This window comes from Hypanus sabinus, chromosome 21 (assembly GCF_030144855.1).
Source record: "Hypanus sabinus isolate sHypSab1 chromosome 21, sHypSab1.hap1, whole genome shotgun sequence".
NCBI classification, from domain to species: Eukaryota; Metazoa; Chordata; class Chondrichthyes; order Myliobatiformes; family Dasyatidae; genus Hypanus; species Hypanus sabinus.
The window spans coordinates 22,334,786-22,347,609 of record NC_082726.1 but is presented as its reverse complement, the minus strand read 5'-3'; the positions used below and the strand labels follow the sequence as shown (position 1 = coordinate 22,347,609).

Genomic DNA, 12,824 nt, shown 5'->3' with positions numbered 1-12,824 from the left:
AAGAAACACGCAATCGGCTGGAGGAACTCAGCGGTTCGAGTCGAAACTATGGAGGGAAATGGACAGCCGACGGTCAAGACTCGGAGTCAGTTTCCCTCTACGGTTTGCACTTCGACCCGCTGGGATCCTCCAGCACTTCCCGTGTTTTTAAGAAACATCCTCATTATTTGTGATATCTCGGTTCATTAGCCTTCTTCATTTAAAAGTCAGAAACTTCGTAGCCATTTTGAGGGAGCGCTTTATCTGTATCAGATTCCTCTACGTGCCCTTGGGCTCTGCAGTCTTTGCGGGATTGGTTCCGTGTGTTAGCTTGGCCGACCGCCCAGACTCGGTGATATCATTGGCTATTTCATCATATTGCGTTTGTTTGCCAGTATAAAACGCACCGCAGAAGCCAGAAGTTAAACCAGATTTGCAAGGGAAATAAGTTTCTCAGCGCAGTGACTCAGCCTGTAGGACCCAGCTCACAATAGCATTAAAAGAAGGAACCAATGCCTTGTTTTCCCACAGTACGGGTGAAGTTCAATCGTGAATTGTTACTTCGGGAAGCATCTCTCTCTGTGGTCACAGCTAGTTCTGACTCTTGTAGTCTGCAGCGTGAACTTTTGTTTCTTCCGGACGCTCACATTCCTCAGCAAAGCGCAAGACCTACTAGAATCATTTCTTTAGTTTCTCTCATGTGGAGCGGATCACAGCACGATTCTTAAAAAATGAACCTGCTAACTTGTTTGCTGGATTTGCCTTTGGAAAGGTGGGTACAAGTTGGATTGCACCTATAGTGAGCACTTTTTTTCTTGTCGCCTTCGGAGTGCATTTGGGATTGTTTACTCTGCCCAACTTCAAGCGAATCAAACACGGGTATATATAAGATAAAGCTAGCCCGCACTTTCCTACCCTGCTCTTTTAATTGCCTCGACTATAAATTATCTGCTGAATCAGTTGTAAAGTTGCTACAATGTGATTTGAGGTACGTAATGAAGAAGGGAGAAGTCGTTAATCATATTATTTCTCGGTTCTGAAGCAAAAATGACCTCAATGGTGGTAAGATAAATTAGTGTAGCTCTAAATGACGACATATCCCAGACATCGGGCAGAAGATACAAAACCCTGAAAGCGGGTACCGCCAAGTTCAAGGACGGTTTTTGTCCAATTGTTATACTGAATGGTTCTCTAGTAGGGCAGGGGGACTGTTGCCTTCAGTCTAACTCGTTTTGATCTTGCACCTTATTGTCCACCTGCACTGCACTTTCTCTGTGGCTGTTACCATTTATTTTGCATTCCGTTATTGTTTCATCTTGTGTCCTAATGCATTGTGTAATGTATTGATCTGTATGAACAGTCTGTGAGATTGTTCACCTTATCATGGTGCATGTGGCAATAATAAACCAATTTATTTATTTATAAATACATATTTATTTATTGAGAAACAGCATGCAATAGGCTCTTTCAGCCCTTCAAGCTGTGCTGCTCAGCAACCCCTGATTTAACCCGAGCCTAATCACAGGACAATTTGCAAAGACCAGTTAACCTACCAACTGGTATGACTTTGGACTGTGGGAGGAAACCTGAGCACTCGGAGAAACCCAGGCGGTCACAGGGAGAACACGCAAACTCCTTAGGGATGACGTTGGAATTGAACTCCAAACTCTGACAGCCCGAGCTGCAATTGTGTTGCACTAACCGCTACACTCCCACGGCACCCACGGTCATTGAGGACTGATTTGGTGAACGAACATAAAACAGTAAGTGATATTCTGCCGAGTCCATGTCTTGTATACCCCGCGGAATCAAGAATTAGTCCGTTCCTTTGTGTGTTGAATCAAGTGTAAACTTTCTATGACTGGTGGGCACCAATTCAAACAGTTAGTGCTACAAGGGAATGAAGCAGCTATATCTGCACAGACGCTACCTCCACAGATGCTGCCTGGTCCACTGAGTAACTCCAGCAGTTCTTCTTCACTCCAGACTTCAGTCTCTGCAGCATTGTATGTCTCCAATGAAATCTCATTATTGTAAGTAGGACTTTGATCATAAACAAAGCATTTCTAGCATAATTTCGAAAGCTTTTAATCACCTTCCAAAACACAAAATTATACAGCATTGTGAAATTAATCATAGAACAAGAATACATAAATTAGAATCATTTTATTGCCAGTATGTGAAACGTACCAGAATTGATTGTGGTTTGGTGCCAAGCATAAAACCCAGGACATTACCATAAGTGACAACACAATTGAAACCCATATTTAACAAGACAATAATGCAAACAACCATGAGTAATGCACAGTTGTGTGTGCAAACTTTAAAAATATGAATGTATGAACAAACTAAATAATTAAAAACAGGACAAGGAGAGCAGGAAAGACAACGAATGTCGTGCAGGAACAGTGAGGGTATTACACCTGAGTGAGTTTTATTGAGAAGCTGGATAGCTACAGGAAAGAGATGATGTGTAGTCCTGATGGTGCTGGACTTGTAGCTTTTCCTTGGTAATTTGGTGAAAAGGTGATGCCAGGTTGTTATTTTCAGCTCTTTACTTGGCTCTCGCGATGAACTGGCCTTTTAATGTTGAAAGCTAACATTCAATGAACTCATCTGAGTAGACCACTCACTGCAACCCGGACTTGACGAAGGAGGAGGTAGTGTGAATCCAAACGGTGATGAAGGTGGTCACCACTCTCTCAATAATGGCTGAGCAAAAGTTCATCAGGATACGCACTGAGATGTTAAATTGTCTCCACTGGCATAGGACCTGTGTTGGGCTTTCTTGGTGATGAACGTAACATGTTTGTCCCACTTTAATGTATTGGTAATGGTAGCTCCAAGTTGCTATGAGCACACCATGCTGCTAGATGGTCTAGCTCTCTTTGACAGCACGTCACATCGTTATTAGAGATCCATGAACTTTAGGACACTGATGGATGTGTCTGTGGAGGTAGAGTCATTCGTATAAAGTGAGAGCAGGAGGGGTGCAATAACACAGCCCTGAGGAGAGCCTGTGTTTATAGACATTGGATTGGACAAATAGGGGCCCAGCTTCATATACTGCTTCCTTTCTGTCAGCAAATTCATAATCCACTGGTAGATCCTGTAGGGTATAGGTTGGCTTGCTGTGGAGCAACTCCAGAGCAATAGTGTAGAAAGCTGAGCTAAAATCCACAAAACAAGATCCTCACGTCAGTGTTGTGGGAGTCGAAATGTTGAAGAATCTAATGGAGGCACAAGTTAACTACATCCTCCTCTGAGCAACCTGCTCTGTAAGCAAACTGAAGCGGGTCAAGAAGATGATCAGTAATGGACTGATCCAATAAAAACACAGTCATTATCTGATTACAATTTGAGTAGGCGTGGAGATTAGGACTGTCCAGAAGAGAATGATGCCCTAGATTGCTCAGTGTTTGCTGATTTTTAAACTCTGAGATTGAACAACTTAAGACCAAAGGCTGATGACACTGCATGTAGTTGGTGTTCATGTTCCTCACTGCTATCTGCTGCACCACTAAAAGGCATAGTGGACATGTTAGCTAAGTTGAAGCAAATTAAACATCACAAAAAATTACATTAACTGTTTAAAAGATATGATTTCTGTTTAAGTATTGCCCAACCCTAACACTGAAACTGACAGTCAAATTTCTTCATATATGAATTCTGCTGGAGATACTTAAATTAATTCATTGAAAAAATTAAAGTGTTAACGTATCTCTTTACACAAGACACCTTTGCTTACACTTCTTATAACATCTGAAATTGGTTTTACATTACTTTTCAACTAGGCTCACTGGCCACTTTATTAGGTACTTCCTGTATCTAATAAAGTGGCCACTGAGTGTAATATTGTGATCTTCTGCTGCTGTAGGCCATCACCTTCAAAATACACACTAATGTAACTTGTTGGACAGGAGTACTCCTGAAACAAATCAAACAGCCTTTTCATTCTTTTGTCATCTGCCTATAGAAAACCCATTGCAATGGTGTCAAAAGATAAACATGCTGATTATCAAAGAATCTGACTTAAATATACTTAAATGCAAAAAAAAATGCAAAAGAGGAAATCTTGCTGGTGTTAATTGTTCCTACTAAGTGACTTTGCTTCCTCTTCAGATTCCGAGTCAGGCAAGAAATAGCAGAACATTGACAATCCGTGGTAAGTCTGACTTTATATTTCAAAGTTACGCAGTGTTAGCAATTCTGTTGCATGCTGGTAGAAATACCTATGAAAATAATTAACAGTTAACGTAATAGCATTAAAAACGATTACAATGGAACAATCACAGGATAAAAGGCTAACAAACTTAAATTTGTAAAGGCAGAGTGCACTAATCTGACATTGCATTCAATGACAATAGTGTCACCTACAGGATGATCACTACCATAGACAAAATCTTTGTTACTTTTACTTGTGTTTTTGCCCTCAGCGATGTTAAGTATTTATACCTTACCTTCATGGAAACCATCTCAAATCGCCATGGGAACACTAGAAATGATATACAGCACAGTAACAGGCTATTTGGCCGCCTTAGTTCATCTGAGCCTTTATCCCTGAATAGATCCTCCTAACACAGAATGGTCATAGAACAGAGAATGTCCATTTGGTACATCAGCTCTGTCTAATCCAAGTATATAAAATCTCTTTCTACTCCAGGGAAAAAATTTCCAGCTTCTCTATTCTATCCATATTAACTAAAGATCCTCATCCCTGGACTTGTTTTGTTAAATCTCCTTCCAAAGCACTCATATCTTTACTAAAGAGTAGAATCCCAAACTGCACATTATACTCAAGTTGGACTGAACTGTTATTTTTCAATGATTCTCTTTCTTTGTTGTATTCTGTCCAGTTTCCCATTTGCTTTTTGAATTAATACTCAACCAGCCTTTCCACTATCCACATAAACTATCGGATCCCTCTCCGTGTGCACCCCTTTTCTAGCTGTGACTGCATGGTGATGTAGTGTTTGGCACAACACTTTTCAGTAGCAGCGACCCAGGTTCATTTCCACCCTCTGCCTGTAAGGAGCTTGTAGGTTCTCCCTGTGACCGCATGGGTTTTCTCCAGGTCCTCCAGTTTTTTCCCACATTCCAAAGACATGCCGGTTGATAGATTCTTGTTAGATACCGGTTGGTCATTGTAAATTGTCCTGTGCTTAGTCTAGGGAAGAATCGGGGGATTGTTGGGTAGCATGGTTCAAAGGGCCATAAGGACCTATTCTGTGCTCTACATCAATAAATAAATAAATTGCCTCTTCTCACTCTTCCTACCAAAATATAATTCTTTATTATTTCAAAGTTTCATATTACATCTGTCACCCCTTCATTCATTCCACTAGGAAGTACTGCTGCTCAGGAGTTCACCTCACCAAGTTTTGTGCGATCTGCATATTCAGAACTTTCATCCGGTACACCCAGATCCAAATGATTCATATTTACATATTAAGAAAAGCAGTAGATTGAGTAACCATGCCCGGGGAGCTGCACTGTCCACTTCTCTCTATTCTGAAAAACAACATTCTGCTACTCCCTTGTGGCACTACAGTCCCAGTTATTTTATGAGGTTAGGTTTTAATGACAAGTCTACCATATGGTGCCTTATCAAACTTTGAAATCCATATACACCACATCAACCTCATTGGCTTGCTCTTCTCTTACATACCTTTTCCTGTTCACATTGAAGTAGATATTTTTAGACTTCTTATTACGCTTGTTCTCAGAATTTACTAATGGTCTCTCTTTGCTGCTCTCTAAGGGGCTTTGCCCTCACTAATGATAGCAGGCTGGCATCTGTCACGTGCCCTTTATTCAGGACAGCAGATGCTGGAAATGGAAACAAAAGCAGATCTGTTCGAAGAACTTAATCAGTCAAGCAGACTCTGTACAAGGGAAAACCAGTTAATATTCTGGGTTGGGGACCCTTCCCCGAACTGAAAGAAGAGTCGTGGGGTGTCAATGTTCAAAGCAGAGTGGGCTGGGGGTGGCAGATATAGTGAGGTGTAATTTCGAAAGGTGGTATCTTTCTGTAGTCTTTTGTTTTATACCTCACTTCTTCCTCAGCCCTACTATGAAAACTGACACCTTTCCGCACTTCCCTAATTCGAGAAAAGATCATTGACCCAACTGGTTTCTCATTTCAAAGTTCCTTCTAGCATGTCTGCATTTGCTGCTGATTTCTGTTTTCCTTGGTGCTTTTCCATGTAACACTGGCTTTAATTTCCCAACTCTTCTCCCACATGGAATGCACCCAGCATATAGCTGAATTGTTAGATTATAGCTGAACCCCCTTTAAAGCTTCTAACTGTTGAGTGTTTGCTTGTTCTCTTCCTTGTACCATACTTGTTTTTATTCTATTGATATTGGTCATACTCCAATGTACAATTCTTCCCTTGAAATGTAGCTATTCTAAATTGTATGATAATATGATCACTGCTTCCTGGATGCTTCCCCGCTGAATCTTGCTCCATTTACTTCTAGCTAATTATCCAGAATGAATTTCAACAATGTCGCCTTCCCTATTGTGCTAGAAACATCCTGATCATGAAATTCTTCCTAAAGACACTTGAAGTGAAGAATTCCTCACTTTTTTTCCCCTTATCGTCGTCCGATCTTTCTTTATCTGAAGTTAAACCAGTCAGTGTAGCCAACAAAATTTGATACCAGATCACATAAGGTGATAGGAAGGTAAATAATTAACAGCTAAGGCACTCCTTCTTTAACAAGAGTTCTGAATGAAGAGAAGGGGAAAGTGGCAAATTAAGATTAGGAGTAACAAAGGAAGCAGTTATGTAGAAGGGAGGGGCTCAAGAAAAATCGAAGACCAGTATGAGAATTTTTACCTTGGGTCTTTATTCAGCTGGGGTTAATGGGTGAATTGGATTACATTAGATACGGCAAAGAAACAAAATCTTAGACAATTTCAAACTTATGGAGGGCAAAACAAATGATGTTTGACAAAAACGTCTTGCAATGAAGTACAAAGAGGGCATTGTTGAGGATTTCAGAAAATGAATTAAAACATGGTTAAAATTAGATTGTGTTATGGTGATGGGAAAAGAAAGTTCCTACTCCTGATAATCTCACTTTGTTGGGAATCAGCACCGCACTGATGCAGCACCTATCTTCATTATGTTGTGAGCAATGCAGCATGCAAACATACATGTGGAAATCCATGCTCCTCAAGTGAGCACTATTGTTGGGAATTTACTGATGCAATCAATGCTGAATTACCTGATAACTTATGAATATTAACTTTATGCAAATTAGTCCCACTCAAGATAAGTGATCTGAAATGATGAGCCTTATTGAATAATGGTTTATACAATTTTGAATAATACCCTTTGGTTACTGTTGAACATCACCATCTCTAAACATCTAACTTTTTAAATTTTGCATCTGATTTCCTAAGAAAACCCATTAAAACCGGTTAATAATTCAGTTTATTTAAGCTTTGGTGTTTTCATCATCAGAGATGGAGAGGGTCACCAACTTTAAATTCATCGGTGTTATTATTTCGGAAGACTTCCTGGGCCCAGCGCGTAAATGAAATTATGAAGAAAGCACGGCAGCGCCTCTACCTCCTTAGGAGTTTGTAGAGATTCGGAATGACATCTAAAGTTTTGACGAACTTCCTTAGGTGTGTGGTGGAGAGTATATTGACTGGCTGCAATACAGCCTGGTATGGAAACACCAATGCCCTTAAATGGAAGATCTTATAAAATATAGTGGATATGGCCAGTCCATCACAGGTAAAAACCTCCCAACCTTTGAGCACATCTACATGAAACGCTGTCACAGGAAAGCAGCACTCATCATTGGGGACCCTCACTACCCAGAACATGCTCTCTTGTCGTTGCTGCCAACAGGAAAAAGATAGAGGAGCCTCAGGACTCACACCACCAGATTCAGGAACTGTTACTACCTCTAGACCATTAGGCTCCTGAATCAAGGGGGATAACTATACTCAACTTCACTTGCCCAGTCATTGAAATGTTCCCACAACCAATGGATTTACTTTCAAAAACTTGTCTTCTCATATTCTCAATATTTATTTCTGACTTATTTATAATTATGATCTCTTTCATTTTGTGTATGCACAGTTTGTTGTTTTCCATACTCTGGTGAAACGCCCAAGTTGGACTACCTTCACTGATTCTGTTATGGTTATTATCCTAAAGATTTACTGTGTATGCCTGCAAGAAAATGAATCTCAGGGTTGTACATAGTGACATATATGTACTTAGATTAAAAAAATTACTCTGAACTTTGAACTTTTTCAGCTTCTACAGTACCTTGCTCCATGTATAATCTTGCAATCGAGAAAAGTGTTTAAATAATTATTTAAAATTTGGCTTCTTTCTTTGCTCTCTGATGATTCTTTACTTTGATTGGCTGCTCAGCCAACTTGATGTCATCACTGTATCTGGGTGCCACAGCTTTTAGTCATAGTATAAGGAAGTTAGTAGTACAAAAAAATTCTCCAAACCTCACTGTGTCTCTCTGCGCAGGTGTTTCAGATGTCAGATAAGAGGCATATCTTTTTCCCAGCCAGAAAACCTAGCCCAATACTTATATCAAGAGCGGCTTAAGCACTATGATTTGTTCCCCACTGGTTAGGAAAGGGAAAATTATCTAAGGCGAATTAACAAAATGCTAGAGGAACTCAGCAGGTTAGGCAGCATGAAGGAGAATACAACAAGTCAATAGTTTTGGGCTGAATCCCTTCATCAGTCTGATGAACCAAGGTTAATGCTTCCAATAAAAAGTTAAGTTCAAAGTACATTTATTATCGAAGTATGTATACTATATACAGCTTTGAGCTTTGTCTCCTTACAGGCAGCTGCAAAACAAAGAAACACAATAGAATGCATTAAAAAAAGACCATCAAACCCCCAATGTGCAAAAAAAAGAACAAATTGTGAAAATAATAAGAAGTAAGCAAGTAACATTCAGAACTAAAGTTTACAAAGGTGAGCCCACAGCCACAAAACCAGTCAACACTGCAGCTGTTCCAGGGTCCTATTAGTCGCAGACCACAGCCTCAGTTCAGTGCGGAAATGAGTAAGCCTCAACAAGCAGAGAGCCTAGCACCATCTCAACCTTCACTTCTGGCCTTGACACCCTGATCTTTTCAATCTGGCCCAGCACTTAAATTGGCCAAACATCAGGTTGTTCCTCATTCTCAAACCCGGGGCCTGATGCTGTGATACACTCTCATGCCCAGGCCCAGCTGCCTCAATGCAGCCTGTACCCAACCTTTCCAAACTGGCCCAGCATTTTAATCATTCAAACATTGACTTGTTCCTCGCTCTCGAGTCCAGGTCCTACTGCCTCGACTCTACCTTGCCTCGGTTCTGCTGCTTCGAACCTGCTCCAAATACTGTATACCCCAGCAATGGCCAAACATTGGTCCATTCCTTACTCTCGGGCCTGGCCCCACCTCCTCGATTCAGCCTGTGCATGCCATGCCACAACCATTCTGCACCTTTGAGGCTTTCGTTCAAACCGCAAAAAATGCCAGATCATTTAGGCAGTTCAACGGCAAAGCTCTGAAAGAAAAGTTACGGGCAGCTGGCTGTAGTAATATTTTTCCAGAAAAAGTGTGATTAACAGAGAATTTAGTAGTTTTATTTGCTACCACCAAGACACCGTTATGTTTCATCAGCACCATTTTAAACCGGAATAGCCTCCAGCAACAAATACCGAGAATCTCTCCTTAAGATAGAGTAGCTAAATCAATCATGTGCTGACACACAACAAAAATATTTTCATCTGCATGCATCAGAACAAATCATTTCATCACATCAGTTCCTCATTATAGTTTCTAAAGCCATCTTTGTCTTTTCTACTTCTAAACTCATCCTTCTTACCAAACCTCCTAACCTTTGGTGCGTTGTTCTGTTCCCTGGAATATCTTCCATGCATTCGCAAGCTTGCAAGCGGGGAGCTTGAGAAAAATGAGAAAAAAAAAGTAATGGAACAATGTTGCAGAAGTATAAGAACAAAGTTGATCAAGTGAATTATTTCTAGAGACTGCCTACAGTATTTCATTTTTCAGTTCACTCGTTGCTATTTAAGGTTTTAAATACAAATGTACATTTACGATCATTACTATGTCATGGAAGATGAGTCACAGCACAACCAGTGTTGTTTATTCTGAGTGCCCCAACATGGAGACCTGCTTGTAGGCAACATGAGAGCACCTCTCAGACAGGCAAGTATATTTATTACAAGGTAACTGCTGTAATTCCAGGGCTGTTGACTGAAGACACAGTGTTGAATTCTTCATTTGGGTTCGGGAACTTAAATGCGTAATTAAACTTATAATCAGCAGCTAGTATCAGTGATGGTAACCACAAAAATAGTGGATTACAGTCATAGAGTCAAACAGCATGAAAACAGGCCTTACAGCCCAAATTGTCCATGCTGAACAGGTTCCCATCTAAGCTGCGTTTGGCTCCATGTCCTAATACACCTTTCCTATCAGGTGCTAGTCCAAGTGGTTTTTACTTGTTGTTAATGTACCTGTCTCAACCACTACTGAAAGTGCATTCTGTATGTCTGCCCTCAGGGTGAAAATGGCAATCACACAAAATGCTGAAAGAACTCAGCAGGTCAGGTAGCATCCATGGAAAGGAATGAACAGTCGATGTTTCAGGCTGAGACCCTTCTCTATTGAAATGAGGTTGGTCATGGGTCAAATGAATTCCTGCCTCAGAAAGGACCTGGACCTATTGCAATTTGCCTCTCGCCACAATAGGTCAATGGCAGATGCAATCTCAATGGCTCTTCAAGGGCTCAGATCACCTGGACAACACAAACACCTAGGTCAGGATGCTGTTCACCAACTATAGCTCAGCATTTAACACGATCATTCCCACAGTCCTGATTGAGAAGCTACAGAACCGAAGCCTCTGTACCTCCCTCTGCAACTGGATCCTTGGCTTCCCAACCAGAAGTCCACAATCTCTGTAGGTTGGTACTAACATCTCCTCTACACTGACAATCAACACTTGCACATCACAGAATGTGTGCTTAGCCCACTGTTCTATTCTCTCCCTACTCATGGCTGTGGGGCAAGGTGCAGCTCAAATGCTACTTATAAATTTGCTGACGATGCAACTATTGTGGGTAGAATTTCAGATGGAGATGAGAGGGTGTACATGAGTGAGATATACCAGCTAGTTGAGTGGTCACAGCAACAACCTCGCACTCAGTGTCAGTAAGATGGAAGAGCTGATTGTGGACATCAGGAAGGGTAAGGAGGGAAATCAAACCAATCCTCATAGAGGGATCAGAAGTGGAGAGAGTGAGCAATTTCAGGTTCCGGGGTGTCAATATCTCTGAGGATCTAATCTGGTCCCAAAATATTGATGCCGCTGTCTATATTTCATTAGGAGTTTGAAGAGATTTGGTTTGTCACCTAAAACACCCAAAAACCTCTATAGATGTACCATGGAGAGCATTCTGACAGGCTGCATCACTGTCTGGTATGGTGGGGAGGTGGGGGGGGGGGGCTTCTGCATAGGACCAAAAGTTGTAAAATTATTCAGCTCTATCTTGAGTACTCGCCTCCATAGTATCTAAGACATCTTGAAGGAGCGGTGCTTCAGAAAGGCTGCATCCTTTATTAAGGACCTCCATCACACAAGACATGCCATCTTCTCATTGTTACCATCAGGAAAGAGGTACAGAACCCTGAAGGCATACATTCAATGATTCAGGAACAGATTTTTCCCCTCTGCCATATGATTCCTAAATGGACATTGAACCCATGAACCCAACCTCTCTTTTTTTCATATATATAATTCCTGTTTTGCACTATTTAAAATCTAACTTCAATATACATATATATACTTATATTGATCTACTTATTTTTCCTTCTATGTTATCAGGTATTGAATTGTACTGCTGCTGCTCAGTTAACAAATTTCAAAGCACATGCCCGTGTTAATAAATCTGATTCTGAATAAACCATTAATGTTTCAGACCCAGACTCTTCCCAATGGAAATGAATTTTCAGTCTACGTTTTAGGCCAAGACCTTTCACTATGAAATGAATAAGCAGTCGATGTTCAAGGCCGGGATCCTTCCACCTATAAATCATCATCTTTAAAATGCTGGAGGAACTCAGCAGGTCAGGCAGCATCTAGTGGAATAAACAGTCGACATTTTAAGCAGAGACCCTTCAAGCCCTGACCTTTTGAGTTCCTCCAGCATTTGTGTGCATTACTCTGGACTTACACCTGCTTATTCCTTGTAAGTTCATTGCTGGGAATCTCGAAGTAGTTTACAGTTCATTTGATCTTTGGAAGTGGAGGTCAAAGTGATGATATCAGAACACTTCTTTGCACTAATAAGAACTTAACTAGTCATGTTGATTGACTGACAGGTATTAGCAGGCACGTTGGGCACAATGCCATTTTCCTACTTTGAACTACCTTTGTGGGACTTGTTACAAGAGTGATCAGATAGTTGAGTCAATCCTTTAGATAGCAGGATACCAGATAAGCAGGAGACAAGACATATTTGAATCTGAAGCAGTCCCAGGACAGACTGCTGAGCGTCCAGTGGACTTTTGGACAACGGGCCTCTGAATTCCCTGGTGGACACCAGACTTGTAGAGCCAGAACTTCAGCTGTTGGGCTTTGACCTGCGGACTTGTATTCAACCTTTAGGAGCAGCTGACGATAGGACTCCACACGGAAGGACTTGGTTTTGCCATCTTGTGTAACTAGGTGTCACCGGCCCTCATGTCCTCTGCTTGCATAGACCTCCAATCCTGGGACCCACCAAACCTAGGGGAATTTCTGACTGGGTAGGCCACCAATCCTTATCCA

At 41.1% G+C, this 12,824-nt stretch overlaps 1 protein-coding gene across 2 annotated transcripts in view; it reads left to right on the top strand.

Annotated features, from left to right (window-relative positions):
* Window positions 1-212: 212 nt before the first annotated feature.
* The window catches only part of c21h15orf39 (chromosome 21 C15orf39 homolog), a 72,482-nt gene continuing 59,870 nt past the window's right edge, over window positions 213-12,824 (top strand). The window contains exons 1-2 of one of the 2 annotated variants that reach the window (XM_059946172.1): window positions 213-751; window positions 4,102-4,144. The gene's annotated coding sequence lies outside the window, so the exon portion shown is untranslated. The remainder of the gene's footprint in view (window positions 752-4,101; window positions 4,145-12,824) is intronic. The other variant, XM_059946165.1, reaches the window with a different exon arrangement.